At 47.8% G+C, this 15,007-nt stretch overlaps 1 protein-coding gene across 2 annotated transcripts in view; it reads left to right on the top strand.

Annotated features, from left to right (window-relative positions):
* Positions 1–15,007, top strand: part of DAO (D-amino acid oxidase) — a 67,653-nt gene that overhangs the window by 19,117 nt on the left and 33,529 nt on the right. The window contains exon 1 of one of the 2 annotated variants that reach the window (XM_069961398.1): positions 4,425–4,484. The exons of the other annotated variant lie outside the window; for it this stretch is intronic. The gene's annotated coding sequence lies outside the window, so the exon portion shown is untranslated. Of the gene's footprint in view, positions 1–4,424; positions 4,485–15,007 lie in introns of those variants that run through there. 2 annotated transcript variants of the gene reach the window in all.

The following is a 15,007-nucleotide window of genomic DNA, read 5'->3' as shown; positions in this document are numbered from 1 at the left end:
GAAACGACTAATTAAAAATCGTTCACTCTGGTCTTTCAACATGAAAAATTATCGTTGGTAGTTCACCGTTCGTTCGCATATTTGTTCGTGTAATAAGTCATTTGCTGATAAAACATGTTGTGTGGGCTGTCCTGAGGACTGATTAGCGACCATATAACAACGTAAAAACAATCGTTCATAACAATAATCAGTGAATGTAATAACCTCAGAATCATTTGCTTAAAAATCGCTAGTTATCACTAGCGAGAAATCGTTATAGCAAATCTTTGAACGATAATCGCTACGTGTAATACGGCATCTGTCCCGGAAGGCTCGCAGTCATGTTCGAGCCCCATATGCAGGGCCGTATTTGCCACTAGGCACCCGTGGTCCGGTGCCTAGGGCGGCGCCCTGCAGGGGGCGGCACCTACAGGCGGTGTGGGGGGGGGGCCACGGCGGTGTGGGGGGGGGCCACACCGCCGCTGCCGCCACCGCCGACACCGTTGTGCAGCCCCGGGGCATCCGGGGTGAGCTCCTTCCGGCACACGCTGCTTCTATTTCAGGCCGGCAGCTCACCCCTGCAGCCCCGCAGTGCCCGAACTTCTTCCTGCTCGGCGCGATGACGTCACGAGCGCTGCAGCAGGAAGAAGTTCGGGCACTGCGGGGCTGCAGGGGTGAGCTGCCGGCCTGAGATAGAAGCAGCGTGTGCCGGAAGGAGCTCACCCCGGACGCCACGAAGCTGCTTTGGGGGGACCTGACCGGTCTGCCTCTGCCCCCGGCTGTTCCCTCTTCCCCCCCACAGCTCCTCCCCCTGCCTGTGCCCCCATCTGCTCCCCCTGCTTGTGCCCCCATCTGCTCCCCCTGCCTGTGCCCCCCATCTGCTCCCCCTGCCCCCATCTGCTCCCCCTGCCTGTGCCCCCCCTGCCCCCATCTGCTCCCCCTGCCTGTGCCCCCCATCTGCTCCCCCTGCCCCCATCTGCTCCCCTTGCCTGTGCCCCCCATTTGCTCCCCCTGCCCCAATCTGCTCCCCCTGCCTGTGCCCCCCATCTGCCCCCCCTGCCCTCATCTGCCCCCTTTGCCTGTGCCCCCCATCTGCTCCCCCTGCCCCCATCTGCTCCCCCTGCCTGTGCCCCCATCTGCTCCTCTGCTTCCCAGTTGCTCCCTCTTCTCCCCTTGTCCCCCCAGCTTCTCCCCTGCCACCCCAGCTGCCCCCATCCTCTCCCTGCCACCCCAGCGGCTCCCCCTGCCCCCTCAGATGCTCCCCCTGCCTCCCCAGATTCTCGCCCTGCCCCTGCCACCCCCAGCTGCTCCCCTTTCCGTCACCCCAGCTGCTCCCCCCCTGTCACCCCAGCTTTTCCCCCCTGTCTCCCCCAGCTGCCTCCCTTCCCCAGTCCCCCCCCAGCTGCCTCCCTTCCCCAGTCCCCCCCCAGCTGCCTCCCTTCCCCAGCCCCCCCCAGCTGCCTCCCTTCCCCTGTCACCCCCAGCTGCCTCCCTTCCCCAGTCACCCCAGCTGCCTCCCTTCCCCAGTCACCCCCAGCTGCCTCCCTTCCCCAGTCACCCCCAGCTGCCTCCCTTCCTCAGCCCACCCCAGCTGCCTCCCTTTCCTAGTCACCCCCAGCTGCCTCCCTTCCCCAGTCCCCCCAGCTGCCTCCCTTCCCCAGTCACCCCCAGCTGCCTCCCTTCCCCAGTCACCCCCAGCTGCCTCCCTTCCTCAGCCCCCCCAGCTGCCTCCCTTCCCCAGTCACCCCCAGCTGCCTCCCTTCCCCTGTCACCCCCAGCTGCCTCCCTTCCCCAGTCACCCCCAGCTGCCTCCCTTCCCCAGTCACCCCCATCTGCCTCCCTTCCCCAGTCACCCCCAGCTGCCTCCCTTCCTCAGCCCCCCCCCAGCTGCCTCCCTTCCCCAGTCACCCCCATCTGCCTCCCTTCCCCAGTCACCCCCATCTGCCTCCCTTCCCCAGTCACCCCCAGCTGCCTCCCTTCCTCAGCCCCCCCAGCTGCCTCCCTTTCTTAGCCCCACCCCCCAGCTGCCTCCCTTCCTCAGCCCCCCCCCCAGCTGCCTCCCTTCCTCAGCCCCCCCCCAGCTGCCTCCCTTCCCCAGTCACCCCCAGCTGCCTCCCTTCCTCAGCCCCCCCCAGCTGCCCGCCTGCAGACGAGTTGTGGTCAGAGAAGTCTTCATGATGGTTGCGCCAGATGGAGAAGAAAGCAAAAAGTGAGCAACGGCAATGGGAGAAGACGTCACCTGTGAGTCATAAGGAACTGCACTGTAAACAATTCTATAGTGTGCAGAGCCTGTGTACCATTGGGGTCTAAATGGGTCAGTGTATGGTTTGCGGTAGTGTACTGACACAGCCCCGCGTACACTACAGTACACTAGCGCAAACTTTTAAACTAGAATCAAACTACAACAGCTGCAGGCACTACAACTCCCAGCATATGCTGAGGGCTGCAGACTGTCAGTACATGCTGGGAGTTGTAGTGCCTGCAGCTGTTGTAGTTGGGCCCTAGGTGGCATATAAGAATATATAGATCAGTGGGGGCTTAGTGCAGGGAAGTGACCCCAGAACATCACTAATTGGGGATAAAACATCTCCCCCTACCATATTAGTGATATTCTGGGGTCACTTCCCTGCACTGAGCCCCCACAGATCTCTGTATTATTATATGCCACACAGCATCCAGTGTATAATGCACCTAGGACCCAACTACAACAGCTGCAGGCACTACAACTCCCAGCATGTACCGACAGTCTGCAGCCCTCAGCATATGCTGGGAATTGTAGTGCCTGCAGCTGTTGTAGTTGGGTCCTATACACTGGATGTTTTGTGGCATATAAGAATACATAGATCTGTAGGGGTTCAGTGCAGGGAAGTGACCCCAGAACATCACTAATAGGGGATAGAACAAAAACATCTCCCCCTATATCTTAGTGATGTTCTGGGGTCACTTCCCTGCACTGAGCCCCCACAGATCTCTGTATTCTGATCTCCCACAAAGCATCCAGTGTATAGGACCCAACTACAACAGCTACAGGAACTACAACTCCCAGCATGTACTGACAGTCTGCAGCCCTGGGAGTTGTAGTACAGCGTAGACAGATGTATTGCTGGACCTTCAGGGCTGATGGTTGTCACCCACAGATTGCAGCCTCCAGGAGTCTCAGCACACAGTGATTTATTACAGGGTTGTCCTCTCAGAGACTACAACTCCCAGCATAGCCGGAGAGCTGTATAAATGTAGGGATTTGTCACAGATACAGATGAATTCAGGAAAGGAGCGGGGTCAGCATGTCGTGTCTCACTGGTTCTATATTGGTGGGCCCCAGGTGCCCCAGTCCCACACTGGACAGAAGCGGCCCCCGAACTAAGACGTCCCCGGCCTCCTTCCTTCCTCCATCACGTCTGTTTGATGAGAATAGCGGGCATCAAGCAGAGCGGCACACAAGTGCCAGGGTATATACCATGCATGTAACCAGCCAGTGCCGGGAGGGGGGGGGGGCGCCTCAGCAAGCAAGGTGCCTAGGGCAGCATGAACTCTAAATACAGGCCTGCCCATATGCAAGATTCTCTAGTGAAAACCATCCATACCTTTAGACTCCGCACCTCAGGGCGGCCTATGGCTAGCAGATATCTGCTGATATAACAATAGGATTCTTACCTGTAGCAAGGTATTGTTTTCCTAGATTATGCCGTTATAATATCCATAACCTACTTGTTTGACCAAGGGACCAGTTGTTGGTTAACTATTATTTATTATTCTGTATTTTTGTTGTACATCCTTAAATATTATTATAACATAACATCTCTGATACATAAACTTAAATAATCAAAATCTGTTCGTAGAACAATGAGAAGACATTGTATATATAAAGCCGATAAAGAGTTTAGTGATGCCCAGGACCCGTAGGAGTGATGTTTATACGGTGTAGGCGTTTGACATCTCAGCACCAATGAGCCCAGACAAAGGAACACAATAGTATTTGTATGTGAGTCTGGCAACTAATGTGAGACTCTTTATTACAAACACTGTCCGTATCGTACATCGGCATTATACATTTTAAATACTGTATGTGAAGAATATGGAAGATTGTACCTTAATACACATATATATATATATATATATATATATATATATATATATATATATACTGTATCTATGGGGATTTATTGTACTGATCAGGCCATCTGCCCAGGATGCAAGCCGCAGACGTCCAGCCCTCTGTAGCAGTCTTTGCAACTAGTCTTTAGCATTTTTCTTTTATAATACAGACAGTAAAAAGGAAAATAATTAAAAACATCACCAAAAATTCTTAAAAATAAGGTTTCTGAAGCATGTTTGGCACTGTATTAGTTAACAGAGAACCTTTCTTCACGAAGACAACCACATTGGTGGACTGGTCTGTCAGACTTCTTTCTGCAGCCAATAACTTCCTTGTGACACAGTGGGTGTTACTGGAACCCTACACCAACACGTCTGCTGTACACTGTTAAAGGAACATGCTTAAATAAGTGAGTAAATCTCCGTCTACCACTTTTATCTTCTTTTATGTTGTTTACTATGTAGTCTTTTTAACACTTTAGCGAACAATCTGGTCAGTCGTTGTTGTCTGTCAGGTTATGTATGCTTGTGCTGAATGGAGAAGCTAAATATGTGTGCTCAGAATGTTAATCTGAAGTTTGCTCTACTTGCTGATTCTCAAGACTGTAAGTATTTCTGTTCTTCTGATTTTCCCACATTCACACAGGGGTTGTCTGTGGCTTTGCGGGGTTTTCCCCACATATGATTAGAACGTTTGCCACTTGTATGCTATTAATATCTGATGATATCCCATCTTCTTTACTCTGAAGCTTCTGCCTCCTGTGCTGCAAGGTGAGCTTGTGCAACAAAAAAGGTGACAAATAAATCTTGGGAACTCCAGCTTTCAGACATCTATGGTTTATCCTGTGTATAGACTGTACATATTTAAAGTGTCACTGTCGTTAGAAAAAACTTTTGACATGTTATAGAGACATGAAAACAGTTTGGATTGGTCTGTGTCTGAGTGTTCAGACCCATACGGATCAGGGAGAAGATGCGCTGCAGTTAGAAAAATATAATGAAGCTCTATGGAGCCAAACTTTTTTAACTTAGAGCAGAGAGCGGACATGCTGCAGCGTATCTTCTCCTTGCTCGTTCTTCCAATCAGTACAGGACTGAACACTCAGACTTGGATGGATCAAAACTTTTGACATATCTCTATGACAAATTTTTTGTAACGACAGTGACACTTTAACGTGTATGGATCCTTTTACACACACAGATATCTGACCAATTTATCTGACAGATTTTTTAAGCCAGGAACCTACTATAAACAAAGAACAGGTCTTAACGGAAAGACTGAGATTTTTCCTCTTTTCAAATCCATTCCTGGCTTTGGCTTAAGAAAAATCTATTAGATAAATTGGTCAGATATTTGTGTGTAAGGGCCCTATTCCACGGGACGATTATCGTTCAGATTATCGTTAAGTCGTTCAAATTTAAGTGATAATCGTTCGGTTGAACAGCAGTTAACGATTAATGACCGAACGAGAAATCGTTGATCGTTTAATAAGACGTGGACCTATTTTTATCGTTGCTCTTTCGCATTAAATAAGACGTTGTTCAGTCGTTCGCAGTAGTGACGAACACAATAGCGACGACAAGACGACCGCAAGAATGATCATAAGTAATGATTATCGTTCCATGTAAATGGGTGAACCATTTCAGGTCTTTCGCAATAGCAGTCGTTTGGATTGTTTATCGTTAACGATTATGCGAACAATAATCGTCCCGTGGAATAGGGCCCTAAGAGTCCATTTACACAGAAAGATTATCTGACAGACTATCTGCCAAAGATTTGAAGCCAAAGCCAGAAAGGACAGAGAACAGGTCATAAAGTAGCAGAAAGGTGGAAATATTATCAGCCTCAATGTACGTTGCAAACTACTGACATTGTTAGATAGCTGTTTGGTCAAGGAGACACTTGTTACTTTTGATATATCCAGCTGTGCTTCCTCTTTTCCATAGTACAAAGAGTCAAAGAGGTGTTCCCAAGCTCCTGAAGTGCAGCAACAGTACCACTGTTGGGTGCTGTCCTAGTGCCACCAGAAAAACATTGATACAGGCTATGGCCTATGGCTGTATCCATGTTTTTCAGGACACCATAGGGCGGCATCCAACTTTTCAAGATGCTAGGGGTTGAATGATGATGGTTCTGGTTCTGCCACGTGGCCAAACCTGGACTTTTTTTTTGATGTTTGCTTATCACTACTTATAGGAAGAACAACAGAAGAAACCATCTCAGTTATCTCAGTTACGCTATTTTACTTCTCTAGTTCTTTTTTCAGGATTTGATTGAAGTTACTACACTTCTTTTTTTAGTGTCTGCTTACATTGATATAGAATTTATTCAGAAAATTTTGTTATGTTACTGCCTTGTGCTAAAAGTTAAAAATCATGTTTTTTTTCCCTGATCATTCTGCACTTAATACTCCATAATCACAAAGTGAAAAAAGAAATCTTTGCTAATTTATTAAAAAGAGAAAAACTCAAATTTTTCGTTGACATCAGTATTCCGGTTGAAGCATATTTGGCAGCTCCTCCAGTCTTCTTGGGTATGATGCACAAGGTTTTCACACCAGGATTTGGGCATTTTGTGCCATTCTTCTCTGCAGAATGGCTTAACTCTGTTGGGTTCAATTGATACTGTTGGTGAACGGCCATTTTCAGGTCTCTCCAAAGATGTTTTGTTTGAGCTCTGGCTGGGCCACTCAAGGACATTCACAGAGTTTTTCCTAAGCCGCTCCTGTGTTGTCTTGGGTGTGTACTAAGGTCATTGTCTTGTTGGAGAACCTTCGGCCCAATCTGAGATCCTAGCACTCTGGATGAGGTTTTCAGTCAGAAAATCTGTACTTTTCTCCATTCAGCTTTCCCTCAACCCTGACCAGTCTACCTGTCCCAGCAATTGAAATCCCCCCATATCATGGTGACGCCACCATGCTTCACTACAGGCATGGTATTGGGCAGGTGATAAGCAGTACCTGGTTTCCTCAAGACATGGGGGGGGGGGGAGATTTATCAAACTGGTGTAAAGTAGAATTGGCTCAGTTGCCCCTAGTAACCAATCAGATTCCATCTTTCATTTCTCACAAATTCTTTGAAAAATGAAAGGTGGAATCTGATTGGTTGCTAGGGGCAACTAAGACAATTGTAATTTACACCAGTTTGATAGATCTCCCTCATGATGCTTAGAATTGTGGCCAGAAAATTCAATCTTGGGTTCATCCCATCAGAAAATTTCCTTTTACAAACACATGACGGCCGTGCTGTCATTCCCAGTTGCAGTTCCTCTCTCGCCCCCTGCCGCGGCTGCCTGTTACCTCAGTCCTGGCAGTCTCCTGCTTCCTTCTCCCCTTCTCAGCTCTCTCTGGGCCGGCGCACACATCCCTGTCTCCTAGGGCGCACGTGCACCAGCTCTGCGTACATTCAAAGTGACAGTGCGTCCCTGATTGGTGTGCACACAATACACCTGCACACTATATATACCCGCACCTGTCCTGCCCTTGCTTTGTTGGAGCCTCTGCATGTTTCCCTTAGCGTGTGGCCCCAGCTCTCCATTGTTCCTGTCCGAAGACTAGCGGCCCCTTAGTCTCTGCTCTCTGGTGTGGCTTACGCAGCGGCGGTGCAGTGGATCCACGACTCCAGTTGTTACAAAGGGAAATGTCCTGGTTGTCTTAAAAGCGGCATTGCTGCGTGTATGGCGTTTTTTTCTTTCCCCTGGCATTTTTGTACCTTTTTGGTCCAATAACTATATCATGTGATGGCAGAGGAAAAGAAAGTACAGCCAACTTGGTGCACACAAAAATACATAAACCAAAAACACCAGAAAACAACGCAAATGCGTGAAAATAAAATGCCATGGGTTCCATTGGCGTTTTTTTCTGCCATTTTTTGGAGGCCAGAAAATCGCCACAAAAAAAAAAAAACTACATGTGAGGGCTGTCCTTTTATTCTTTACTATTACTATTACCATTACAGCTATTGATCCCTAGAGCTGCAGCCTCAAAGCTAGTGCAATAGAATGGTATCCAGTTGTCACTGGTAGCTCCTCCGCCCTCCCTAATGGCAAGCTGTGATATAGCTCTCCCATCAGGTGGAGTTTAAAGGGGTTATTCAGCACTACAAAAACATGGCCACTTTTCCCCCCTCTCTTGTCTCTAGTTCAGGTGAGGTTTGCAATTAAGCTCCATTTACTTAAATGGAACTGAGTTTCAAAACCCCGCCCAATCTGGAGACAAGAGAGGGGGAAAAGTAGCCATGTTTTTGTTGTGCAGGATAACCCCCTTAAGTTCTTCAGTTTTCTAATATACTTTGTCACATGCTCCATTGTTTTCAGGAAATTTGTAGTCAAAGAATTTTAAGATTAAGAAACTCTTGGCTAGGGTAAAAAGGAAAATCCAGAATGGGTAAGACCTGTTACAGAGGCATCCTGGTGTTACTTACAAACTTGTCCGTGCAACGTGCAGAGTTGTGTGTACATTTGGCAGGGTCACACAATATAGAATAATTAATACCGCTGCCACACCTTTCTAAATCCATCTGTAAATGATGGGTTACCGAACGTAAATGGGCCATGTTGTTTATTTTATATGGGAATACATTGAATTCTGTTATTCCAACAAAAAAAGGAATGTTTACATGTGAAAAAATTAACATTATCATATACCTCTGTAACATAGTTTACGGTGGGAGTAAAGGCCCTATTACACGAAGCGATTATCGGCGGTATTTGGCTGATTAGCGTTGTGGCCCATAATCGCTTTGTGTAATTGAAAACATTGATCAGCTGCATGAACAATGTCGGCTGATCGTTGTCTTTTAATGTCTTTCAACATGTTGAAAGACAAACAAGGAGCATAGCAGTGATTTGCTGCCGTCGCTGTGTGTAATAGGAGCAGCGGAAGCAGACCGCCGCTATCTCCTATGTGCTACCCGGACGATCTAATGATCATCGATGGAGGCCCCTTGTAGCTCCCCACAGCCTCCCCGCACTTTCCCGCTTGCTTTATGTGCATGTAATAGCACCGGCAGCAAGCAGGGAATGAGGAGCAAGCAAACGCTGGCCTGACAGGTCGGCGCTTGCTTGCTCCAGGACATCACCCCGTGTAATCGGAGCTAAGAGGCAGAGTTATGTAGATACACCAAGTATATGGGGATTATTTTTTTTTTTTTTACTAAGAATAGGCACTCAAAGAAATACTTTTTTTTTTCATTTGGTTACATACAATATTTCTATAGCACATAAAGGGAGACATTTATTAAATGAAAGAGATGCCATTTTGTGGCGCAGATAGGCGCAATATGCTTAAATATATTTGCCATAGCTTGCTTTGCAAATACAGTATTTTATTCTCTCTGAGCTGGCACATGGAGGGGCTCTGGTGCGCCCAGGATTTATGTAGAGGCATTGTGCCTCTTCATAACTCCTGCGAGCCTCTGCGCCCCATGGACATTTTTAAACCTGGTGGAAAGCAGCCAGAGTTATAGAAGTGGCCTGGGAAAAATAAGTACTTGGCGAGGCTGCTAGGGCTGTGGGGGGCCTGTCTTTAATGTATACTTACTTGTCCAGTTTCCCCGCCACTGCCGGATCCCTGGATGCCCACTCTGCAATGCTTCCTGTGTTTTCAGAACATCCAATGACGTTGCACTCAGTATAGAGTCTGTGCTGAGTGACAATTTCCAGCAGGAGCGCATCGTTATCGTATGTTATGGAAACACAGATTGGGCAGCCTGGAATCCAGCAGTGACAGGGGAACGGGAAAAGTAAGTACGCCTTAGGATGTGTTTACACAGACAGATTTATCTGACAGATATATAACATTATTGAAGCCAAAGCCAGGAACAGACTATGAACAATGAACAGGTCTTAAAGGAAAAATTAAGATTTGTCTTCTTTTCAAATCCATTCTTGGCTTTGGCTTCAATAATCTGTCAGATAAATCTGTCTGTGTAAATGCACCATTACCAAAATTTTCCCCACAGCCTGGCCAAATGTTTATTTTTCCCGGACAACCTCTTTAATAAATGTCCCCTATAGTGCCTAGATATGATATAACATGGCTTGCAATTAAGCTTCATTCATTTCAATGGAACTGAGCAGCAAAACCCCGCCCAAGCTGGAGACAAGAGTGGGGCTGTCTCTGGAAGAAAGTGGCCATGTTTTTGTAGTGCTGGATAACCCCTTTAACCCCTTAACGACATCGGGCGTACCTATACGCCCCCGCAGGGTGGGCTTTAACGTAAACGGTCGTATAGGTACGCCCGATGTTTCCCCGATCGCTGTGTGTTCACACACAGCGGTCGGGGAAGATGGCCTGCTATAAATCATAGCAGGCCATCTTAGCTTCATGGCACGGGGGGTGGTTAACACCCCCCCGTGCTTACGATCGCCGCTATAGGCTGATCAATTCAGATCAGCCAATAGCGGCGATCGGAACCTTTCCGGGTCATCGGTGACCCGATGACCCGGGAAAAAATGGCAGCACCGACCGCCATTACTGTAAAAAGTAATGGTGGTCACCGCGCCACCGGTCCGATCGCCGTGAACGGCCGGCCGGCCGTTCACGGCGATCGGGCCGGTGGCACGGCGATCAGAGTCCCACAAAATAGTAAATACCTGCCCTGGACCCCTCAGCTAGGTAGCTGAGGGGTCCAGAGCAGGTATTTGTACATTACTCACCTGTCCCGGGCTCCTGATCGGCGTCTTCCGGGTTCGCGGCGTCCTCGTGTTCGTTCGGGTCTTCGGCTTCCTCCGTGACGTCACGTTCGGCTTCTCTCGACTATTTTCGGCTCCAGCGTCGGCTTTTTCAGTATTTTGCGCTCTGCTGCCCTCTAGCGGCTGATATGTGTAATACACTTATCAACAGCTACAGGGATGTTCAGAATGTAGAAAAAGGTTTTTGTTTTTTTTCAAAATTTTTTTTTTCTATTTTCCGCACCCTATCGCCGCTGAGTGTTGATCAGCATCGCACGAAAGTGCGCTGCTAATCAGCAACTCCTCCTTTTTGGCGTAGGGTGTTTTTTTTCTATATTCTACTGCCACGGTCTGCTTATAAGTGCCGCACATAAGTGCGACATTTATCAGCAACTCCTTGGTTGGCGTAGGTTTTTTTTTTTTATACTTACTGTAAAAAAACACGTAAAAAACACTACATTACACCACACTACATTGAATAAAGTTTGACACTACACCACTACATACCCCATATACTAGTCCCCATATAAAGATGGCCCCCAGGGTGTTTTCGGTGTCGGACGCATACGTTATTATTGCCTCCGACACCGAAACAGCCAGTAAGGATGAATGGGGGGATCCTTCTTTCCTCCATTCATCCTCATCATCCTCATCATCCAGTGACATGTCTGGGGGGTAGCGTAGCATACGCTGCCTCCCAGACACGTCTTTTCCGCCAGTACCGTCCCAATAAGAGATCACGGTATGGCGTGAAATTCTCCAAACTCTGTGAGAGTACCTCAGGGTACACTTACAGATTTAGGGTACGTGCACACTGCGGAATGGCAAAGGATAACCCTTTGTGCATTCCGCAGCTGGCACCCGCCGGCGTACTGATGCGGGCGCATGTCTCCACCCGTGTCATAGACTCCATGTTATGCATGGGCGGATTCCATCGTCCGTCCAAAGAATGAACACGTTGGACGGAGAGCGGAATCCGCCCGTGCATAGAATGGAGTCTATGACACGGACGGAGACGTGCGCCTGCATCAGTCCGCCGGCGGGTGCCAACTGCGGAATGCACGAAGGGTTATCTGTCGCGATTCCGCAGTGTGCACGTACCCTTAGAGTGTATGTAGGAAGGGACACCCGAATCCAGCCCCAGATGCCCCCAGATGCCCCCCCCCCCATCCTCGGAACAAGTGGGAAGATCGTCCGGGAACTGATCTTCCCACTGCTGGATAAAGGTTACCACCTGTACGGGGATAACTTTTATACCAGCACCCCCCTCTTCCGGTCCCTCGCTGCCCTGTAGCTTGCGGCACGATCCGAACATATCAGAAGTAGTAATAGAGCCCTAATATTTAGCAGCCATGGAGCGGACCCAGCGCTTCTGGATATGAAGGACCCCGTATCGCACCAGGGCAACATTCTCCAGGTGACGTCCCCCACAATGGAGAACAGGAGACCCCAGAAGAAGTGCAGAGTGTGGCGTAACAGGGGGATCAGGAAGGACACCATTTTCCAGTGTGACGCCTGTCCTGATCACCCCGGCCTCTGCATACTGGATCGCTTCAAGGCGCACCACACATCATTGGGGTTCTACATTATCTAAATTCTGTTCCTTATTCCTATTTCAGGGGTCACGTTGATCCAGGGATTATTCTGATCGCCATTATGGAGTCGGGAAGGAATTTTTTCCCAGTGATGAGGCTACTGTCGTCTGCCTCACGAGGGGTTTTTGCCTTCCTCTGGATCAACACAGGTTGAGTTTGATGGACACCTGTCATTTTCAACCTTATAGACTAATAATTGGCCTAATACCCCCAAATAAATTAGAATTGTCCCTTTTCCCCAGCTAAGTAGGTATGGCCTCCATTCCCATTAGAGGATGCCATGATGCAATTACAAAGCCTCTGTGCGGCCAGGACAGTAGAAACCCCCCCAAGTGACCCCATTCTGGAAACTACACCCCATAAGGAATCTAACAAGGGGGGCAGCGGGGATATGGCCCCCTGGTGACGGCCACATTTGGGACGTGAAAATGAAAAAAATTGTATTTTTTATTTTCTCGGCACATGTTCTACGTAAGTGCCCGTCACCAGTGGGGTCCATATCCTCACTGCACCCCTTGTTAGATTCCTTATGGGGTGTAGTTCCCAGAATGGAGTCACTTGTCAGGGGTTTCTACTGTCCTGGCAGCACAGGAGCTTTGTAATTGCGACATGGCCTCCATCCTCCATTCCAGCCTCTAAATGGCGCTCTGTCCCTTTGGTGGCTTGCCCTGTGCCCATATGGCACATTATGCCCACATGTGGGGTATTTTCGTACTCAGGGGAAACTACCCTACACGTTTTGTGTTCATTTTCTTTTTTAACCCCTTGTGGAAATGGAAAAAAATCAAGGCTAGACCAACATTTAGTGTAATTTTTGTAAAATTTTTACTCTAAATCATTAATCTTGTCATGATTTTTTCATTTTCACAAGGGGTTAAAAGATAAAAAAAAAACATTTAATGTGTAGCGCAATTTCCCCTCAGTACGGAAATACCCCACATGTGTACATAAAGCGCCATTCGGGTGCAGGGTAAGCCTCCGAAGGGACGGAGCGCCATTTGGTTTTTGAAGGCTGGATTTGGATGGAATGGATTTCGAGGGGCCATGTTGCATTCAAAAGGCCCCTGTGTTGCCAAGACAGTTGAAACCCCCCACAAGTGACCCCATTATGGAAACTGCACCCCTCAGGGAATGTAACAAGGGGTGTAGTGAGCATATGGACCCCACTGGTGACTGGCACAAATGTGGAACAATGTGGCGTGAAAATGAAATATTACATTTTTTACACTATAATGTTGGTTTAGCCTTGAATATATCATTTTCACAAGGGGTTAAAAGAGGAAAAAAAAAAAAAAATGTGTAAAGCAATTTCCCCCGAGTCCGTAAATACCCCACATGTGGACATAAAGCGCCATGTGGGCGCAGGGCAAGCCTCCCAAGGGAAGGAGCGCCATTTGGATTTTGGAGGTTGGATTTGGCTAGAATGGATGATGAACGCCATGTCGCATTTACAGAGCCCTCGTGCTGCCAAAACACTGGAAACCCCCCACAAGTGACCCCATTCTGGAAACTGCAGCCCTCAGGGAATCTAACAAGGGGTGCAGTGAGGATATGGACCCCTTGATGACGGGCACATTTGTGCCATGAAAGTGAAAAAATGAAATTTTTTACTTTTACGTCACATTGTTCCACATTTGTGCCCGTCACCAGTGGGGTCCATATGCTCACTGCCCCCCTTGTTAGATTCCTGAGGGGTGTAGTTTCCAGAATGGGGTCACTTGTGGGGGGTTTCCAGTGTCTTGGCAGCACGAGGGATCTGTAAATGCGACATGGCGCTTGAAATCCTTTTCAGTGAAATTCAGCTTCCAAAAGCCAATTGGCGCTCCTTCCCTTTGGAGGCTCATCCTGCGCCCCCTTGGCACTTTATCGCCACATGTGGGGTATTTCCGTACTCGGGAGAAACTGCGCTACACATTTTGTGTCTTTTTTTGCCTCTTATCCCTCTAAGAAAATGAAAAATTGAAGGCTAGAACAACGTTTTAGTGTAAAAAATAAATTTTTCTTTTTTCACGCCATATTGTTCGGAAAATCTGTGAAGCACCTGTGGGGTCCAAATGCTCACCGCACCCCTTGTTACATTCCTTGAGGGGTGTAGTTTTCTAAATGGTGTCCCTTTAGCGGTGTTTTTTAGGTTTTGGCACCCCAGAGCCTCTGCCAACCTGAAGTGGTACAGTCAAAAATGACCAAATATAACGGAGGCGTTGAAATTCACTAGGCGCTCCCTTATATCTGAGGCTTGTGGTTGCGTCAAATAGCGCAATAGGGTCACATATGGGGTATTTCTATAAACTGCAGAAACGGGACAATAATTATTGGGGTGCATTTCTCTGGTAATAGGTTTATAATTATGAAAAATATTGGATTACAATAAAATCTCTGCACAGAAAATTAAAATTTTCAAATTCCTTACACACTTAGCTTTTATTTCTGTGACTCCCCTAAAGGGTTAAAACACTTTCTGGATATGCTTTTGCAGAGTTTGGGGGGTGCAGTTTCTGAAATGGGGTGCTTTGTGGGGCTTTCTAACATACAGGCCCCTCAAATACACTTTAAACCTGAACAGGTCCCTAAAAATATCTGATTTTGAAATTTTACTGAAAATTTGGAAATTTGCTGCTAATGTTTTAAGCTCCCTATTGTCTAAAAAAATGAAAGATAGTTTAAT

This window comes from Dendropsophus ebraccatus, chromosome 3 (assembly GCF_027789765.1).
Source record: "Dendropsophus ebraccatus isolate aDenEbr1 chromosome 3, aDenEbr1.pat, whole genome shotgun sequence".
NCBI classification, from domain to species: Eukaryota; Metazoa; Chordata; class Amphibia; order Anura; family Hylidae; genus Dendropsophus; species Dendropsophus ebraccatus.
This window is presented reverse-complemented; position numbering and strand designations above follow the sequence as displayed.